This window comes from Oryctolagus cuniculus, chromosome X, assembly GCF_051225735.1.
Source record: "Oryctolagus cuniculus isolate XC-2025 breed Fujian yellow rabbit chromosome X, ASM5122573v1, whole genome shotgun sequence".
NCBI classification, from domain to species: domain Eukaryota; kingdom Metazoa; phylum Chordata; class Mammalia; order Lagomorpha; family Leporidae; genus Oryctolagus; species Oryctolagus cuniculus.
In genome coordinates this window covers 60656997-60676217 of record NC_142888.1, presented here as the reverse complement: position 1 = coordinate 60676217, position 19221 = coordinate 60656997, and the positions used below count along the sequence as shown (strand labels likewise).

Below are 19221 nucleotides of genomic sequence, written 5' to 3'. Positions count from 1 at the left end.
ACCAATTTAAAAGGCAAATTAATAAACACTCAGGACTAATTTTAGATGAATGCAAATGCATTCATGTTTGGAGAACATATTGATGGTAGATGAAAATAACTCTTCAGGAGTTACGGGGGAAAAATCATGACTGCAGTACACACAGATTTTCTCTTATTGAATACAACCCAGCAAGAAAATAAAAAGCAGTTAATACTAAGTAGTTAAATTGATGGACATGCTGCAGAATATTTGACCAGTCATCCACAAAATTATCCAGACCATCTAATACAGAGAAAGTCTAAGGAACTATAATAGCCAGGAGGTGCCCAAGGAGACACTATAATTAAATATAAGGTGGTATCCTGGGATAGGATTTCAGAACACATAAAGAATATCAGGTTAAAACCAAGCTAGTCTAAGTAAACTATGGATCTTAGCTCAGAATAATGAATTACATAGGCTCATGAATTTTAGCAAATGTATCCTAGTAATGTAAGACATACATAATAGGGGAAACTAAATGTGAGATATATGGGAATTCTATGCAATATTGCCTCAATTTGTCTATAAGTGAAATTTTTTTTCTAAAAAGGAAAATCAACTAAAAAGGGAAAAAAACCAGAAATTTACAGTGTAGGTCAAAAAAATTAACCAACACATTTATTATTGTATAATTTTGGAGATAAGAAATCTGAAAGAGGTTTGAGTGGATTAAAATCAAGGTGTCTTTCCATAGGCTCAAGGGGAAAATGTTTTCCTTGTCTTTTCTACCTTCTAGAGCTGCATTTAGCATTCTTTGGATCCTGGATCCTCCTTCATTTTTTAAGATTTATTTATTTATTTGAAAGGCAGAATTACAGGGAGGCAGAGAGAAAGAGAGAGAAAGAGAGAGAAAGAGAGAGAGAGAGAGAGAGAGATGTCTTCCATCTGCTGGTTCACTCCCCAGATGGCTGCAATGGCGGGAGCTGTGCTGATCCGAAGCCAGGAGCCAGGAGCTTCCTCTGGGTCTCCCACGCAGGTGCAGGAGCCCAAGGACTTGGGCCATCTTCCACTGCTTTCCCAGGCCATAGCAGAGAGCTGGATTGGAAGAGGAACAGCCAGGACTTGAACTGGTGCCCATATGGGATGCCGGCACTGCTGGTGGCGGCTTTACCCACTATGCCACAGCGCCGGCCCCCTTCCTTCATTTTTAAAGCCAGCAAGGAAGTATCTTGTGTGTGTCTCTGTTTCTCATATTGTCTTCTCTATTATGAAGACACTTACAATTACATTGAGCCCACCCAGACAGACCACACATAATCTCCTTATAACAAGATACTTAATCAAATTCTGCTTCCCCATAAGGTTAATTTATGCATATTTACACCTGGACAATTTTAAATAGGGCATCATTCAGCCTAGCACAAATATAGAAACTTTCACTGTTCTAAAACAATCTCCTGCTTCACCTATGCATCTTTGTCCCTCATCCTACTGAATACGTAGAAACTCATGATTTGCTTCCTACTGTGATAATATTCCCTTTTCTACACTGCGGTATAACTGGAATCATGCAACTGTCTGAGACTTGCATTTGAACTTCTCAATGTGTATGTAAAATTTGTCCAGGGGCCGGCACTGTGACGTAGTAGGCTAAGCTTCTACCTGCTGTGCCGGCATCACATATGGGCACCAGTTCGTGTCCCAGCTGCTCCTCTTCCAATCCAGCTCTCTACTGATGGCCTGAGAAGGCAATGGAAGATGAACCGAATGCTTGGGCCCCTGCATCCACGTGGGAGACCCTGATGAAGCGGATGAAAGACCTTTCTCTCTGTATCTCCCTATCTCTGCCTGTAACTCTACCTCATAAATAAATAAATAAATAAATAAAATCTAAAAAAAAAAAGGATTCATTCATATCTTTATATGGCTTGATGCTTTATTTATGTTTGCCAGTGAATGGTATCCCATTGCGTGGGTGTACTGGAGCTTGTTGATCCATTATCATGTATCATGTTTTTAAGATTTATTTTATTTATTTGAAAGGCAGAGTTACAGAGTGGGGGGGAGTGCTGTGGCGTAGCTGGTAAAGCCGCCACCTGCAGTGCCAGCATCCCATATGGGTGCCAGTTTGAGACACGGCTGCTCCACTTCCAATCCAGCTCTCTGCTATGGCCTGGGAAAGCAGTAGAAGATGGCCCAAGTCCTTGAGTCCCTGCACCCGCATGGGAGACCTGGAAGAAGCTCCTGGCTCCTGGCTTTTATCGGCACAGCTCTGGCCATTGCGGCCATCTGGAGAGTGAGCCAGCGGATGGAAGACCTCTCTCTCTGTCTCTACCTCTCTCTGTGTAACTGTGACTTTCAAGTGAAATAAATAAATCTTAAAGGGGGGGGGGGCAGTCTTCCATCCACTGATTGACTCTCTAAGTGGCTACAACAACCAGAGCAGATCTGATCCAAAGCCAGGAGCCAGGAACCCCCTCTAGGTCCCCCAAGTGGGTACAGGGCCAAAGTCCTTGGGCCATCCTCAGCTGCCCTCCCAGACACATTAGCAAGGAGCTGGTTAGGAAGTGGAGCAGCCAGGATTGGAACTGGTGCCCATATGGGATACCAGCAATGCAGTGCTGCTTTAACCCCCGTGCCACAGTGTCGGCCCCTGATCCATTATCTTTTGAAAGAATAATCTTGAATGATTTTTGCAAATATTAACAAATATACTATAAAATTTTTCATGCAAGTTTTGACACAGGCTTAATTTTTTCAAATCAGTTGATTAAATTGCTAGGGGCATAATTTGTTGAATCATACTGTAATCCTATGGTTAGTTTTCTAAGAATCTGCCAAATAACCATTCAAGGTACATTTCCACTGGCAAATATTGAGAATTCCTGTTGCTCCACATCCTCTTCAAATGTCAATATTGTGATTTTTCTTTAGTCATATTAATATGCATGTAGTAGTATTTCATTATTCTTTTAATTTGAAATTCCCAAGTAATGAATTATATTGAGCCTCTGTACATGTTTATTTTCCATATGTATATCTCCTTTTATTTTTAGCCCTATTTTTAATTGTTTCCCAATTATTAAACAGTTTACTTTTTTTTAAAGGCTTTTGTATTTATTTGAAAGGTAGAGTTACAGAGAAGCAGAAGGAGAGAGAGAGAGAAGTCTTCCATCTGCTGATTCACTCCCCAAAATGGCCACAACGGCTAGAGCTGGGCCAATCCAAAGCCAGTAGCTTGGTCTCCTACATGGATGCAGGGGCCCAAAGACTTGTGCCATCTTCTGCTTTCTCAGGCCATAGCAGAGAGCTGGATGGGAAGAGGAGAAAGGCAGAGTTACAGAGAGGGGGAGAAACAGAAAAAGAGAAATCATCAACCAAATGGTTCAATTCCCAAAAGGCCACAAGAGCAGAAGCTGGGCCCTGTCAAATCCAAGAACCAGAAACTCCATTTGGGTTTCCAACATGGGTAGCAGGAATCCAATCACTTGGGCTATCTTCCACTGCTTTCCAAGGCACACTAGTAGGGAGTTGGATCAGAAGTGGAACAAATGGGACTCAAAGTGGTATTGCAGTGCAATTGCACTTAATCCAATCTATCAGACGGCATTTTACCAGCCAGCTTAATGGGATTTGGGGTCCCAAGGCAAATTTTTAAACTGTGCCATTAGAAGTAAGTCCAGGGCCGGCGCCATGGCTCAATAGGCTAATCCTCCACCTTGCGGTGCCGGCACATCGGGTTCTAGTCCCAGTTGGGGCGCCGGATTCTGTCCCGGTTGCCCCTCTTCCAGGCCAGCTCTCTGCTGTGGCCCGAGAGTGCAAGGAGGATGGCCCAAGTACTTGGGCCCTGCACCAACATGGGAGACCAGGAGAAGCACCTGGCTCCTGGCTTCGATTCACCGCGATGCGCCAGCCGTGGAGGGTATTGGAGGGTGAACCAATGGCAAAAGGAAGACCTTTCTCTCTGTCTCTCTCTCTCTCACACTGTCCACTCTGCCTGTCAAAAAAAAAGAAGAAGAAGAAGAAGAAGTAAGTCCATAGGTATGTATGCAGAGGTGGCTCCAAGATGGCGGAATAGGGAGGGAGTGCACTGATAGTCTGGGAAAATATAGTTTAATAAAAGTGGAGGGAAGAGTTAGGGGAAAAATTACAGAGGAAACTTTTCTGGAACTAGTGGGACATGGTGGACCTATGTGGAGGGCACAGGTGCCCACAGCTCGGGACCAGGGAAAAGCAGTGTTAAGAGGAAAGATTATAGCAATAGGTGCCTACATCAAGAAATTGGAAAGGCACCAAGTAAATGAGCTTTGAATGCATCTAAAGGATCTAGAAAACTGCAGCAAACCAGACCCAAAACTAGTAGAAGAAGAGAAATAATTAAAATCAGAATAAAAAGAATTATCATAAATTATCATAAATTACTACAAAGAGTTGTAAGCCTGCAAAGAGGGAAACCTATCAGAAATGGATAGATTCCTGGACACATGCAACCTACCTAAATTGAACCAGGAAGACATCGAAAACCTGAACAGACACATAACTGAGACAGAAATTGAAACAGTAATAAAGGCCCTCCCAACAAAGAAAAGCCCAGGACCAGATGGATTCACTGCTGAATTCTACCAGACATTTAAAGAAGAACTGACTCCAATTCTTCTCAAACTATTCAGAACAATCAAAAAAGATGGAATCCTCCCAAATTCTTTCAATAAAGCCAGCATCACCTAAATCATTAAGCCTGAAAAAGATGCAGCATTGAAAGAGAATTACAGACCAATATCCCTGATGAACATAGATGCAAAAATCCTCAATAAAATTCTCGCCAATAGAATGCAACAACACATCAGAAAGATCATCCACCCAGACCAAGTGGGATTTATCCCTGGTATGCAGGGATGGTTTAATGTGCGCAAGACAATCAATGTGATACACCACATTAACAGACTGCAGAAGAAAAACCATATGATTATCTCAATAGATGCCGAGAAAGCATTTGATAAAATACAACACCCTTTCATGATGAAAACTCTAAGCAAACTGGGTTTGGAAGGAACATTCCTCAATACAATCAAAGCAATTTATGAAAAACCCACGGCCAGCATCCTATGGAATGGGGAAAAGTTGGAAGCATTTCCACTGAGATCTGGTACCAGACAGGGATGCCCACTCTCACCACTGCTATTCAATATGGTTCTTGGAGTTTTAGCCCGAGCCATTAGGCAAGAAAAAGCAATTAAAGGGATACAAATAGGGAAGGAAGAACTCAAACTATCCCTCTTTGCATATTACATGATTATTTATTTAGGGGACCCAAAGAACTCTACTAAGAGACTATTGGAACTCATAGAAGAGTTTGGCAAAGTAGCAGGATATAAAATCAATGCACAAAAATCAACAGCCTTTGTATACACAGGCAATGCCATGGCTGAGAAAGAACTGCTAAGATCAATCCCATTCAGGATACCTACAAAAACAATCAAATACCTTGGAATAAACTTAACCAAGGACGTTAAAGATCTCTATGATGAGAATTACAAAATCTTTTTTTGTTTTTTTTGTTTGTTTGTTTGTTTGTTTGTTTTGACAGGCAGAGTGGATAGTGAGAGAGAGAGAGACAGAGAGAAAGGTCTTCCTTTACCGTTGGTTCACCCTCCAATGGCCGCCGCGGCCGGTGCACTGCGGCCAGCGCATCGCGCTGATCTGAAGCCAGGAGCCAGGTGCTTGGTCTCCCATGGGGTGCAGGGCCCAAGCACTTGGGCCATCCTCCACTGCACTCCCGGGCCACAGCAGAGAGCTGGCCTGGAAGAGGGGCAACAGGGACAGAATCCGGCGCCCCAACTGGGACTAGAACCCGATGTGCCGGCGCTGCAAGGCGGAAAATTAACCTAGTGAGCCACAGCGCCAGACGAGAATTACAAAATCTTGAAGAAACAGAAGAGGACACCAAAAAATGGAAAAATCTTCCATGCTCATGGATTGGAAGAATCAATATTATCAAAATGTCCATTCTCCCAAAAGCAATTTATAGATTTAATGTGATACCAATCAAAATACCATGGCCGGCGCCGCACCTCACTAGGCTAATCCTCCGCCTGTAGCGCCGGCACACCAGGTCCTAGTCCCGGTTGTGGCACCGGATTCTGTCCTGGTTGCCCGTCTTCCAGTCCAGCTCTCTTCTGTGGCTCAGGAGTGCAGTGGAGGATGGCCCAGGTCCTTGGGCCCTGCACCTGCATGGGAAACCAGGAGGAAGCACCTGGCTCCTGGCTTCGTATCTGCACAGCACACTGGCCATAGCGGACACTGAGGGGGTGAAACAACGGAAAAAAGAAGACCTTTCTCTCTGTCTCTCTCTCTCATTGTCTAATTCTGCCTGTCAAAAAAAAAAAAATACCAAAGACATTCTCCTCAGATATCGAAAATATGATGCTGAAATTCATATGGAGGCACAGGAGACATCAAATAGCTAAAGTAATCTTGTACAACAAAAACAAAGCCGGAGGCATCACAATACCAGATTTCAGGACATACTACAGGGCAGTTGTAATCAAAACAGCATGGTACTGGTACAGAAACAGATGGATAGACCAATGGAACAGAATAGAAACACCAGAAATCAACCCAAACATCTACAACCAACTTATATGTGATCAAGGATTTAAAATGAATTCCCGGATCAAGTACAGTCTATTCAACAAATGGTGCTGGGAAAACTGGATTTCCACGTGCAGAAGCATGAAGCAAGACCCCTACCTTACACCTTACACAAAAATTCACTCAACATGGATTAAAGATCTAAATCTATTACCCGACACCATCAAATTATTAGAGAACACTGGAGAAACTCTGCAAGATATAGGCACAGGCAAAGACTTCTTGGAAAAGACCCCAGAGGCACAGGCAGTCAAAGCTAAAATTAACATTTGGGATTACATCAAATTGAGAAGTTTCTGTATTTCAAAAGAAACAGTCAGGAAAATGAAGAGGCAACCGATAGAATGCGAAAAATTACTTGCAAACTATGCAACAGATAAAGGATTACTAAGCAGAATCTACAAAGAGATCAAGAAACTCCACAACAACAAAACCAACAACCCACTTAAGAGATGGGCCAAGGGCCTAAATAGACATGTACCAATGCCATCTCACTAGTCCAAGTGATCAATTTCAGTTCACAGTTGATCATAATGATAGGACTAAGAACCAAAGGGATCACATAAAGAAGAATAGTGTATGCTAATACTAACTGATAGAATTAAAAAGGGAGAGAATGATCCAGCATGGGAAGTGGGATACACAGCAGACTCATAGAAGGGCAGATGTCCTAAAAAGCACTCTTGCCTCAGAATCAGCCCATAAGCATTTGATCTGGTTGAAGAGCCCATGAGAGTATTTTAGGCATGGAAAGCCAAGACACTCTGGCAAAAAAAAAAAAAAAAAAAAAAAAAAAAAAAAAAAAAAACCCAAATGAAAGATCTCTGCGAGTGAGATCCCAGTGGAAAGAAGAAACAGGTCATCAAAGAAAGAGGTACCTCTCTTTGAAGGGAGGAAAGCACTTCCACTTTGACTATGACCTTGTTTAAATAAGATTGGAGTGGGCAAACTCAAAAGGCTTCCATAGCCTTGGCAGCTCATGACAAGAGCCTAGGGTGATTACTGATGCCATAAACAAGAGTGTCAATTTGTTAAGTCAACAACAGGAGTCACTGTGCACTTACTCCTCATTTAGGATCTCTGTCCTTCATGTGTTGTACAATGTGAATTAACGCTATAACTAGTACTCAAACAGTATTTTACACTTTGTGTTTCTGTGTGAGTGCAAACTGTTGAAATCTTTACTTAATATATACTAAATTGATCTTCTGTATATAAAGAGAATTGAAAATGAGTCTTGATGTGAATGGAATGGGAGAGGGAGCAGGAGATGGGAGGGTTGCGGGTGGGAGGGAAGTTATGGGGGGGAAAGCCATTGTAATCCATAAACTGTACTTTTGAAATTTATATTTATTAAATAAAAGTTAAAAAAAGAAATCCAAATCTTCTAATTGTTTGATGAAGCAATTAGAGGACAATTGTCTCTGAACCATCAATTAGATCAAGTTCACTGATGGTGCTACGCAGTTTACTACCTCCTTGAAGACATTCCTCACATCTATCAGCTATTGAGAGAAGGCTGTTGAAATCTCCAATTATGTTGTATTTATGTATTTCTCCATGCTGTTCTATCAGCTGTGGCCTCACACATTTTGATGGTTTTTTATTAAGTGCATCCATGTGTAGTATGGTTATGTCTTCATAAAGAATTGATCCCTTTGTCATCATATAATGGCCACCCACTTTTTGTGCTTATTATCTTATTCTCTAGTCTGCTTTAACTGAAATTAATACAGCTACCTCCAGCTTTCTTTGATAACTTCTAGCATAGTGTATCTTCCTCTTCACTTTTCTGTAAACCTACCTGGGACTTTAAAGTCGAGTTCTCATGTAGGTGACATCATTTAATCTACTCAATCTTTAACTTCTAATTGGTGTATTTAGACTAGTCACATTAAAAGTGGATATTGAGGCTCTCTGTTCTTTCCTAGTTGCCCACCTAAGCTTAGCTAGTATGCTTTACTGCTATTGTCTCACATTTGAATTCTCTCTTGCATAGAGACCAGAACCTCGGAGTATCTGCCCTCAGTAACATAATTGGTAGAGCAGCTGTAAGTCCTGAGCAACCTTGCCCTGAGGAATGCTGCCTGTCTAGCCTTCTTCTATCCCTTCCCCTTGCCTTGTCTAGCAGCAATCAAAGTTTCTTTGCCATATTTCATGGTGACAGAGGCTTGGCCACTTCCCTGTAACCTAGCTACCTTGACCTTTTCCAGTGTCGTATCTTTCTGCCAAAGTCACTTTGCCACGCTACACTAAGTCAGGCAAACCCACGCAGAATTGTTTAATGTTTAGGCATCGTCAGAGCTCAGAATATAATACCCCAAAATACAGCACTTTGGCATACTGAGTAATTTAAGCTGAAGGAAATGAAAAAGACCACGGAATCCAAGAAAGATATTCTCTGACCTGCTTCCACATTTCTGTGCAAGAGTTGGCCATAAAAGAATTCTCTGGAGGGCAGATTTGTGGTGCAGCATTGCATATTGGAGTGCTGGTATGAGTCCCAGCTGCTCTGCTTCCACTGTGAAAGACCCCTGATAATGCACCTGGGAAGGCAGTGAAAGAGAACCCAAGTGGTTGGGCCCTTGCCAACCACATAGGAGACTCAGACGGAGTTCCTGGCTCCTGGCTTTCACATGGTTGTTGTGACCATTTGGGGAGTGAACCAGTAGATGGAAGATCTCAAAGAAATATTATTTTAAAAAAAGAATAATCTGGGGCCTGCGCTGTGGTGCAGCGGGTTAAAGCTCTGGCCTGAAGTGCCAGCATCTCAAATGGTCGCCGGTTCTAATCCCGGCTGCTCCTCTTCCAATCCAGCTCTCTGCTGTGGCCTGGGAAAGCAGTAGAAGATGGCCCAAGTCCTTGGGCCCCTGCACCCATGAGGGAGACCCAGAAGAAGCTCCTGGCTCCTCCCTTCAGATCAACTCAGCTCCGGCCGTTGCAGTCATCTGTGGAGTGAACCAATGGAATGGAAGCCCTCTCTGTCTGCCTCTACCTTTCTCTGTAACTCTCTTTCAAATAAATAAAATAAATCTTTTTAAAAAATCTGATCTATCTTCCCTGCAAGCAGGCGATAAGACTCCCACGTGACAGTCATCCTTTCCTAAACCTGAATGAAAGCAGTGCAGTTAGAGATGCCAAGAAGAATCTGAGTAATCAGGCCTTGCAACATTCCCCACAATTTATCAACATTAGGTCATAACCTATGTTACTGAATGCAGCAAAAGCAGTCCTAAGAGGAAGGTTCATTGTACTAAATGCTTACATTAAAAAAAAAAAGATTTAAAATAAACAACCTAACAAGGCAACTCAGGAATTTAGAAATATAAGGGAAAAAAAAACACTCAAAATTATTAGAAAAAATAAGAAAAATCAAAGCAGAAATAAACAGAAACAACACATACACAAAAGCAGCAAAATGAAGTTAGTTTTCTGAAAAGATTAGCGTAAGCAACAAATGTTTAGCCAGGCTAAAAATCAAAAATAGAGAAGACAAAAATAAATAAAATCAGATATTAAAAGGGGGACATAAGAACTAGCATCTCAAATACAAAGAAACATTAGGGACCACTATGTACCACTATAAGCTAACAAATTGGAACTCCTATAAGTAGACAAATTTCTGGAGACATATAACTAACCAAAATTAAATCTCAAAGACATAGAAAACCTAAACAGAGCAATATCAAATAATGAGATTTCATCAGTAATAAAAATTCTCCCATCAAAGAAAAGCCCAGGCCAGGGTGACTTATTGCTTCACTACAGGATGAACTTTCTCAAACTTTTAGAAGAGATCTAACATCACTTCTCCTTAATATACTCTAAAGAATTGAAAAAAGAAACTTTTCAAATTCATCCTATACAATCAACATTTCCTGATAACAAAGCAGACAGGGACATAACAAAAAAAGAAACTACTAAACAATCTCTGATGAACATAAATGCAAAAAGTAAGAATATACTTACAGGACATCCAATTGCACATTGAAAAGATCATTCAGTATGATCAAGCGTGATATATTCTAGGGATGCAAGGAGAATTCAACATATGCAAATCAGTAAATATATCACATAAACAGAATGAAGGACAAAAATCATATAATTATCCCAATAGATGCAAAAAAGCATCTGATAAATGCAAAGAAATCATTTCCTGTCAAAAGCCCTTACAAATTAGATATACAATAACATAAATCAACACAGTAAAAGCTGTATATGAAAAACCTATGGCCAACATCATACTGAGTGGGGAAGAACTAAAAGCATTTCATCTAAGATGTAGAACAAAATGTTATCCATTATCACCACAGTGATTCAATATAGTACTTCAAGTCTTCCTCAGAGCAGTTATGCAAGAACAAGAGATAAATGGCAACCAAATAAGAAAGGAGGAAGCCAAATTATCCCATTGGCAGAAAATGTGATTTTATGTGTAGAAAAAACTAAAGACTCCACCCAAACACTAAAAATTAATAAATTCAGTAAAGTTGTAAGATACAAAAGCAATGTGAAAAAAAATCAGTACTATGTTTATATATTATAACTTGCTAAGAAATCAATAAACCAATCTGATTCACAATAGATAGCTATTACAAATAACTAGAAATGAATTTAACCAAGGCAGTGAATGATCTAAATGATAACTATGAAACACTGATGAAAGAAATTGAAAAAGGCACACACAAAAATAGAAAGACATAGCACATACATGGACTAGAATTAATAGTGTCAAAATGTACCTACTAGGGGACTAGTGCTGTGGCATAGTAGGTTAAGCCTTCCCCTATGGCAAGGGCACACCATGTCGGTGCCAGTTCAAGTCCCGGCTGCTCCACTTCTGATCCAGTTCCCTGCTAATGGCTTGGGAAAGCAGTGGAGGATGGTCCAAGTGCTTGGGCCCCTGCAACCATGTGGGAGACCCAGAAGAAGCTCCTGGATCCCAGGTCTGGCCATTGCAGCCATTTGGGGAGTGAACCAGCAGACAGAAGATCCTTCAGTCTCTGTCTCTCCCTCTCTGTAACTCTGCCTTTGAATAAAATAAAATAAATATTTTTTTTAAAAAAAGCACCAACTACCCAAAGTAGGTTTCATAAAATTCCATCAAAATACCAAGGATATCCTTCACAAAACTAGGGAAAAAAGATTCCAAAGTTTAGGTATAGCCAGAAGAGACCCCAAATAGCCAAATTAACCTTGAGCAAAAAGAGTAAAGCTAGAGGCATTAAATACAAGCCTTCAAAACATATGACAAAGTTATCATAACTGAAACATCATGGTACAAGCACAAAAACCAACACATAGACAAATGGAATAGAGAATCCAGAAATAAATCTGGGTATTTCAACCAACTATCCTTGACAAAGATGGCGAAAACATACAATAGATAAGAAACTCCCAAATAAATAGCACAGGTGGAACTGGATATACATATATAGGAGAATGAAACTAGGCTCCTATGTCTCACCGTACACAAAAATCATTTCAAAATTGACCAAGAACTTAAAACATAATGCATATAACTATGAAATCACTAGAACAAACCATTGAGGAAACATTACATGGCATTGGTATGGTCAAAGATTTTTTGTCTAAGACCCCCAACAGCATAGACAACAAAAGCAAAACTAGAAAATTGGGATTATATCAAACCTAGATGCAACAATCAACATAGTTAAGAGACAACCTACAGAACGGGACAAAATATTTGCAAGCTATTCATCTGACAATTGATCAATATCCAGAATATATAAAGAACTCAAACAATAAGCAAGAATTATAAATAATCCAACTATGCACAAATAATCTGAATAGCTATTTCTCTAAAGAAGATATACAAGTGTCCAATGAGTATATGAGAAAATGCTCAACATTACAAATCATCAGAGTAATGAATGTCAAACCCACAATGAGATATTACCTCAAGTCACTTAAAGATTATTATAAAGGTGAAAAAAATTTTTTAAAAATGCTGGCAAGGATGTAGAGAAAGGGGAATTCTTATACAGTGTTGGTGTAAGTGTTAATCAGTATATATGGGGGGTCCTCAAGAAACTGAAAATAGAACTACTTTATGATCCAGTAATCCCACTACCAGGTATACATTTAAAATAAATGAAATTATATCAAAGACATAACTTCATGCCCATATTTATTGTAGCAATATTTCTGATATCCAAGACATGGAATCAACTGAGCTATTCACCAGTAGATGAAAATATGTCATATATACACAATGGAAAATTATTCAGCCATTCAAAAGAATGATTTCATGTTATTTGTGGCAACATGGGTAGAAGTGGAGGACATTATGTTAAGTGAATTAAGCCAGGCAGAGAAAGACAAATACTGAATGTTCTTGCTTATATGTGGAAGTTAAAAATATTGATTTTATAGGAAAGAGAGTTAATGATGCTCACTAGAGGTTGGGGAGGCTAGGAGGTGAGATAGAGGGAGGTTGGATAATGGATACCACAATACAGTTACATAGGAGCAGTATATTTTAATATCCTACATAGCGCCGGCAATATGGCACAGCAGGTTAAAGCCCTGTCCTAAAGTGCCGGCATCCCATATGGGCATAGGTTCGAGTCCCAGCTGCTCCTCTTCCAATCCAGCTCTCTGTTGTGGCCTGGGAAAGCAGTGGAGGATGGTCCAAGTCGTTGGGCCCCTGCACCCACGTGGGAGACCCGGAGGAAGCTCCTGGCTCCTGGCTTTGGATCGGTGCAGCTCCAGCTGTTGCGGCCATCTGGGGAGTGAACCAGTGGATGGAAGACCTTTCTCTCTTTCTCTACCTCTCTCTGTAACTCTTTCAAATAAAATAAAATTAAAAATCTTAAAAAAAAATATCCTACATAGCATAACTATAGTTCACAATGATTTATTGTATATTTTATAATGGACTAGAAGACCAGAGTTAAAAGGCTCCAAACACAAATGATAAATGTTTAAGGAGATCAAAGTCCTAATCACCTGTATTCCACCATTATAAAGTATATACACATATTAAATAATCACACTGTAATGTATAAACATATACAAGTATTATGTGTCAATTGAAGAAATCGTGATAGAGTCTGCTACAGCAGCTTTACTTGTGTGGGAAGAGAGGGGAGGAGTGGGTGGATGCCAACCTTTGTGCTAAGAATCTGCAGATCTACAGTCCTTACCGAGCAAGACTGACAGGCCCAAGTGAGACTAGGGTTCAGAGGAGTCTGACTAGCCAGGGAAAAATGGCTTTGTCAGTTTGTATCTTCTGCATCTAACTTCATTAGCTAATTAAAATACTTTTCAGATTTATTCATGGGATTATATCAGCCAGGAGTTCATTCTTATTTTTAATTGCTGAGCAATATTCCTTTGCACAAATATAAAATACTTACAGCAGGATTATATGTTCACCTTTTGGTGGATGTTTAGCTTATTTTCAGTTTTTGAGTGTTACTAACAAAGCTGCTACATACATCTCCTTCAAAGTTTTTGCGTGAGCTTACATTTTATTTCTCTTCAAGAGGAAATTCTGTATTTTATGGCATACTTAAGTTCACTTTAAAGAAATCATGAAACAGTTGCCCAAAGTAATTGCACTCTATATACTCCCATCAGCAGCATGTGAGAATTCCAGTGGTTCCACGTTTTTACCAGGATTTGCATACTCAGATCTTTTGGTATTTTTGTCAGTTTATTGGGTATGTAGTGATTTAGTGTCCTTATTGGCATCTTGTATCATGTCTATGATAAAAATCTCTTTAAATCTTTTGTCCATTTTTAAATGGATATTAATGAATTTAATTTTTATTATATTCTTCAACTCCATTAATGTGCATTTCATGAATATTTTCACCTCTTCTTCCACATACATTTTCTAAGACATTCATATAATTTAAAACACACAACACACAAATAGAGCGAGAGCAAGAGAGAGAATCTTTTTGAATGTTTCATGAAGTTGGAAGAAGTTTAGTGTTCCCTGAATGAATTGTTCAAACTAGCAACAATGTTAGATCGCACTTTGAATTTCTTCTGTTATTTTTCAAACACAAAATTGTTGGCTGTTGTTTCTAAATTAGGCAATTTGTGAATTGAACTTTGCAATTTAAGTGACTTGTCAACTAAGTTGAAATTAGATTATAGTTACATAAGATTTCTTTTTTTTTTTTTTTTAGATTTTATTTATTTATTTGACAGGTAGAGTTACAGACAATGAGAGAGAGAGAGAGACAAAAAGGTCTTCCATCCATTGGTTCACTCCCCAGTTGGCCGCAATGGCCAGAACTGCACTGATCAGGAGCCAGGAGCCAGGTGCTTCTTCCCAGTCTCCCATGCGGGTGCAGGGGCCCAAGGACTTGGGCCATCTTTTACTGCTATCCCAGGCCACAGCAGAGAGCTGGACTGGAAGAGGAGCAACCGAGACTAGAACTGGCGCCCATATGGGATGGCGGCATCGCAGGCAGAGGATTAACCAAGTGAGTCACAGCACTGGCCCCAACATAACATTTTTGTAAATGTATTCTGAATGCTAGAAGAAACCTGGAAAGACATTTCGCCCAGTAGTTTTCAAACTTGGTGAGACTCCAGGACTTGATGTAATTATTTAAAAGAGTGTATTAGAGGGTAAAAGGAAAGCCAGTTGTGATGGTTCTGACTCCTTCATTTCCCACTTCAAAAGAAACAGCTCAGTTATCATTTGTTCATGAATATATTGGAAGCTTATATAAAATTTTATTTAAAATGAGATGCCTTCTGCCACAAATTTTGAAAGCTACCACTTTATTTTATAGTAATTGAGGTATAGTACATATATAACTCACATTTTTAAACTGTGCAATTATGTGGATTTTGGTATATTCACAAACTACTATGTAAGTATGGAACACCTTTGTCACTCCAAAAAGAAACTTGGTATCTGTTCGTATGATTCCTCTTCCTCACCTAGTCCCTGGTAACCATTAATCCAGTTTCTGTCTCTCTGGATTCATACTTGCGTGTAAGTATGTCTCTATGGATTACATACATGCATGTAAGTGAGAAAATGAAGTCTTATAATATGTGGCCTTTTATGTCTATGTTCTTTCATTTAGCATGTTTTCATGGTTCATTCATGTTGTAGCATGTTATTAGTACTTCATTCAACTGTATGACTGAAAAACACTCCATTATATGTATAACAAAATATTTGTTTATCAATATTTAGTTGATGGACACCAAGACTGTTTCTGCTTTTGACTACTATAAATTTATGCTGTTATGAACATTGATGTATAAATTTTATGGGTAGAAATACGTTCCCAGTTCTCTTAGGTATATACCCAAGAGTATAATTGCTAGGCTATTTGGTAACTCTATGTTTGACTTTTTGAGGAACTACTAAATTGTTTACCAAAGCAGTTACAAAATGTGACATTCTCACCAACAATGCATAAGAATTCTAACATCTGTACATCCTTGTCAACATATTACTTTCTGTATTTTTAAATTATGCCCATCATTATGACTGTGAAGTGGCACTGCATTGTAGATTTGATTTGTATTTTCTTAATGACTAATGATGTTGAGACTATTTTCTTGGATACTGGCTTATTTGTGTTAGAAAAAGAGGCGTAGAATAGAGAGGATCCAGTGTACAAATTTACAGCCAGATCGAATTTATTCAGAGAAAATAAATTTGTAGAGGTGGGTGACCAACTGCCCGCATACACATTGATGGAACACATGGCAGAAGGCCCCGACCCCCAGGAGCCTGGCCTTTTTATACTTTAGGAGGGCTGGGGGTGGGCGTGGGGGTAGGGAGCAGCAGGCTGAGGTGAATTCTTAGAACTCCAGCAACTGGTCTTTCAAGTGGCCTTAGGGGGTGGGGTATGAAGGCAACAGGGTATGAGACCCAATTGAGATTCAAGGGCAAGGAATACATTCCAAAGTTTATCTATCTTTTGGGCAATGAGCAAGAATGGCTGAGGTTTATGTCTTTATTCCATCAACTTGCACATCTTATTCTCAGAAAAAAAGTGCTCATTTTTATTGGGTTGGCTTTTTATTGTTGAGTTATAAAGATTTTTTGTATATTCCATACACTAGACATTTATAAGATACATGGCTTACAAATGTTGTCTTTTGACTTCATGATGGTATTGTATACACTACAAATGGTTTCTATATTGATTAAGCCTTATTTATTTTTTCACTGCTTGCTTGTGCTTTTGTCAACTGGTTTTGATCCTATAACTTTATGTAACAAATAATGCATGAGTAAATTAAAGACAGCCATAATGCTAGTTAACATTCTCATATAATGTAGCATCATCCTAGAAATTATTGAACACACAATTATGAATGTTTCTAAAACTCAGTATATTCACATCCTTTCTAACACACAAATTATCTGAGGGGCCGACACTGTGGTTAGGCCTCTGTCTGTGGTGCCAGCACCCCATATAGGTACTGGTTCAAGCCTTGGTTGTTCCACTACCAATCCAGCACCCTGCTGATGGCCCAAGTGCTTGGGCCCCTGCACTGGCATGGGAGACCTGGAAGAAGCTCCTGGCTCCTGGCTTCAGATCAGCTCATCGAGGCCATCTGGTGAGTGAGCTAGACGAGATGGAAGACCTTTCACTCATCTCTCCCTGCCTCTGTAACTTTACCTCTCAAATAAATAAATCTTTTTTTTAAATATTTTATTTATTTGAAAGACAGAGTTACAGAGAGAGGTAGAGACAGAGAGATCTTCCATCCACTGGTTCACTCCCCAAATGGCCAAATAAATAAACCTTAAAAAAAGAAAATATTATCTGAACTACTATGAAAGAGGTCCAAGGACATATAATCCTATGTCAAAGTTCTAAAAAATTGCTTTATTATTAAAAAATACATGAAACGAACTAGTCATCCACTATAATAATTATAAAAACACTTTATCTTAGTAAAATAATGCCAAAATGTTAGACACAATCTGTATACATATACATATATATGAATAAATTATAGACATGAAAGTTTGGGTATGTATACAAAGGAAAAACTATATATATATATACATACACTGCTTATAAACACACGTACATATATATGATATACAAGTTAGGAACCTGGATTATTTTTTATGCTATTATAAGCTGAGTCAATTGAAAATATATATTCCAGAAGCTCTAGTATGAGTGAGTGGTTGAGATTTTTAAAATCATAAGCTTATAGAGTTTATGGGAGCAAGCTTTGAGGAGCTATTATTCATGTCTTCTTTTCCCCCAGTTATCTAAGAAAGTGCTCCGTCCACACTATATATTTAACAAATGTTTTTTGAGTCTAACGGAAATTTTACACAGGCAGGGATGGTCATTACCTTTTAATGCCAAATGACTGTGAAGCAAAATTATTCTTCACAACCATGCTGAAAAGCAGCCAAACTTTTCTAATTATCATCAGTGAAGTATCCTAGATTCTGCTCCCTTCCAAAATTTAATTTCAAAAGAACAAGAAGGAATGTTTAATTTTCCACCTATAATTTGTAACATGTTGTGTATACTATGTCTTATATAAATTTCATAACTACCCTCTGAGATTGGAATAATTATCCCTAGTGCGTAGAGACATTAGTCAAGAAGCTAACAATTTATCCAAATAACTGAGCTTTTAAATGCTAGGGCTTAAATGCTTACTTAAGTCTCTTTAATGCCAATGTCCAAGCTCTTTTCTAAAAGGAAGAAGAGAAAGGAGGAGAGGAAGGAAGGAAGAAGAGGAAGGAGGGAGGGAGGGAACAAGTAAGGTTGGTTCTCTTATGAGGGTCATCTTTCCATTGGAAATATGTCACATAACAAAAACCAAAATTTCTAATGGAGTAAGTCACTATGTAATTCTCTGATTTAAAAATATTAACTATACTTTCTCCTGTTATACCAACCTACCACGCCCCATTCACCAATATTTCCCATTTTCAGGCTCATATTCACAAAACTTTAAGTTAAAAATAATGCCTGTGGGGGCCGGTGCTGTGGCATAGTAGGATGAGCCTCTGCCAGAGGATGGCCCGAGTGCTTGGGCCTCTGCACCCATATGGGAGACCTGGAAGAAGCTCCTGGCTCCTGGCTTTGGATCAGCTCAGTTCTGGCTTTTGCAACCATTTGGGGAGTGAACCAGCAGATGGAAGACCTCTCTCTTTGTCTTTCCCTCTGTCTGTAATTCTCTTTCTCAAATAAATTAATAAATCTTAAAAAAAAAAAAAAAGTCTGTGGGGCCTGTGCTGTGACATAGCTGCTAAAGCTGCTTCCTGCAGTGCTGGCATCGCATATGGGTGCTGGTTCAAGACCCAGCTGCTCCACTTCCTATTCAGCTCTCTGCTGTGGCCTGGGAAAGCAGTAGAAGATGGACCAAGTCCTTGGGCCCCTGCACTCCTGTGGAAGACCCGGAAGAAGCTTCTGACTCCTGGTTTTGGATCTGCTCAGCTCCAGCTGTTGCAGCCATTTGTGGAGTGAACCTGCAGATGGAAGACCTCTCTCTCTCTGTCTCTACGTCTCTCTATAACTCTTTTTTTTTTTTTTTTTTTGACAGGCAGAGTGGACAGTGAGAGAGAGAGACAGAGAGAAAGGTCTTCCTTTGCCGTTGGTTCACCCTCCAATG

The 19221-nt window shown here is 39.5% G+C and overlaps 1 long non-coding RNA gene across 1 annotated transcript in view; it reads right to left on the bottom strand.

Moving 5' to 3' along the window:
• Nucleotides 1-10583: 10583 nt before the first annotated feature.
• LOC138847577 (uncharacterized) overlaps nt 10584-19221 on the bottom strand; it is a 42248-nt gene continuing 33610 nt past the window's right edge. Inside the window, exon 3 of the long non-coding RNA XR_016228245.1 lies at nt 10584-10640. This is a non-coding gene — a long non-coding RNA (uncharacterized LOC138847577). The remainder of the gene's footprint in view (nt 10641-19221) is intronic.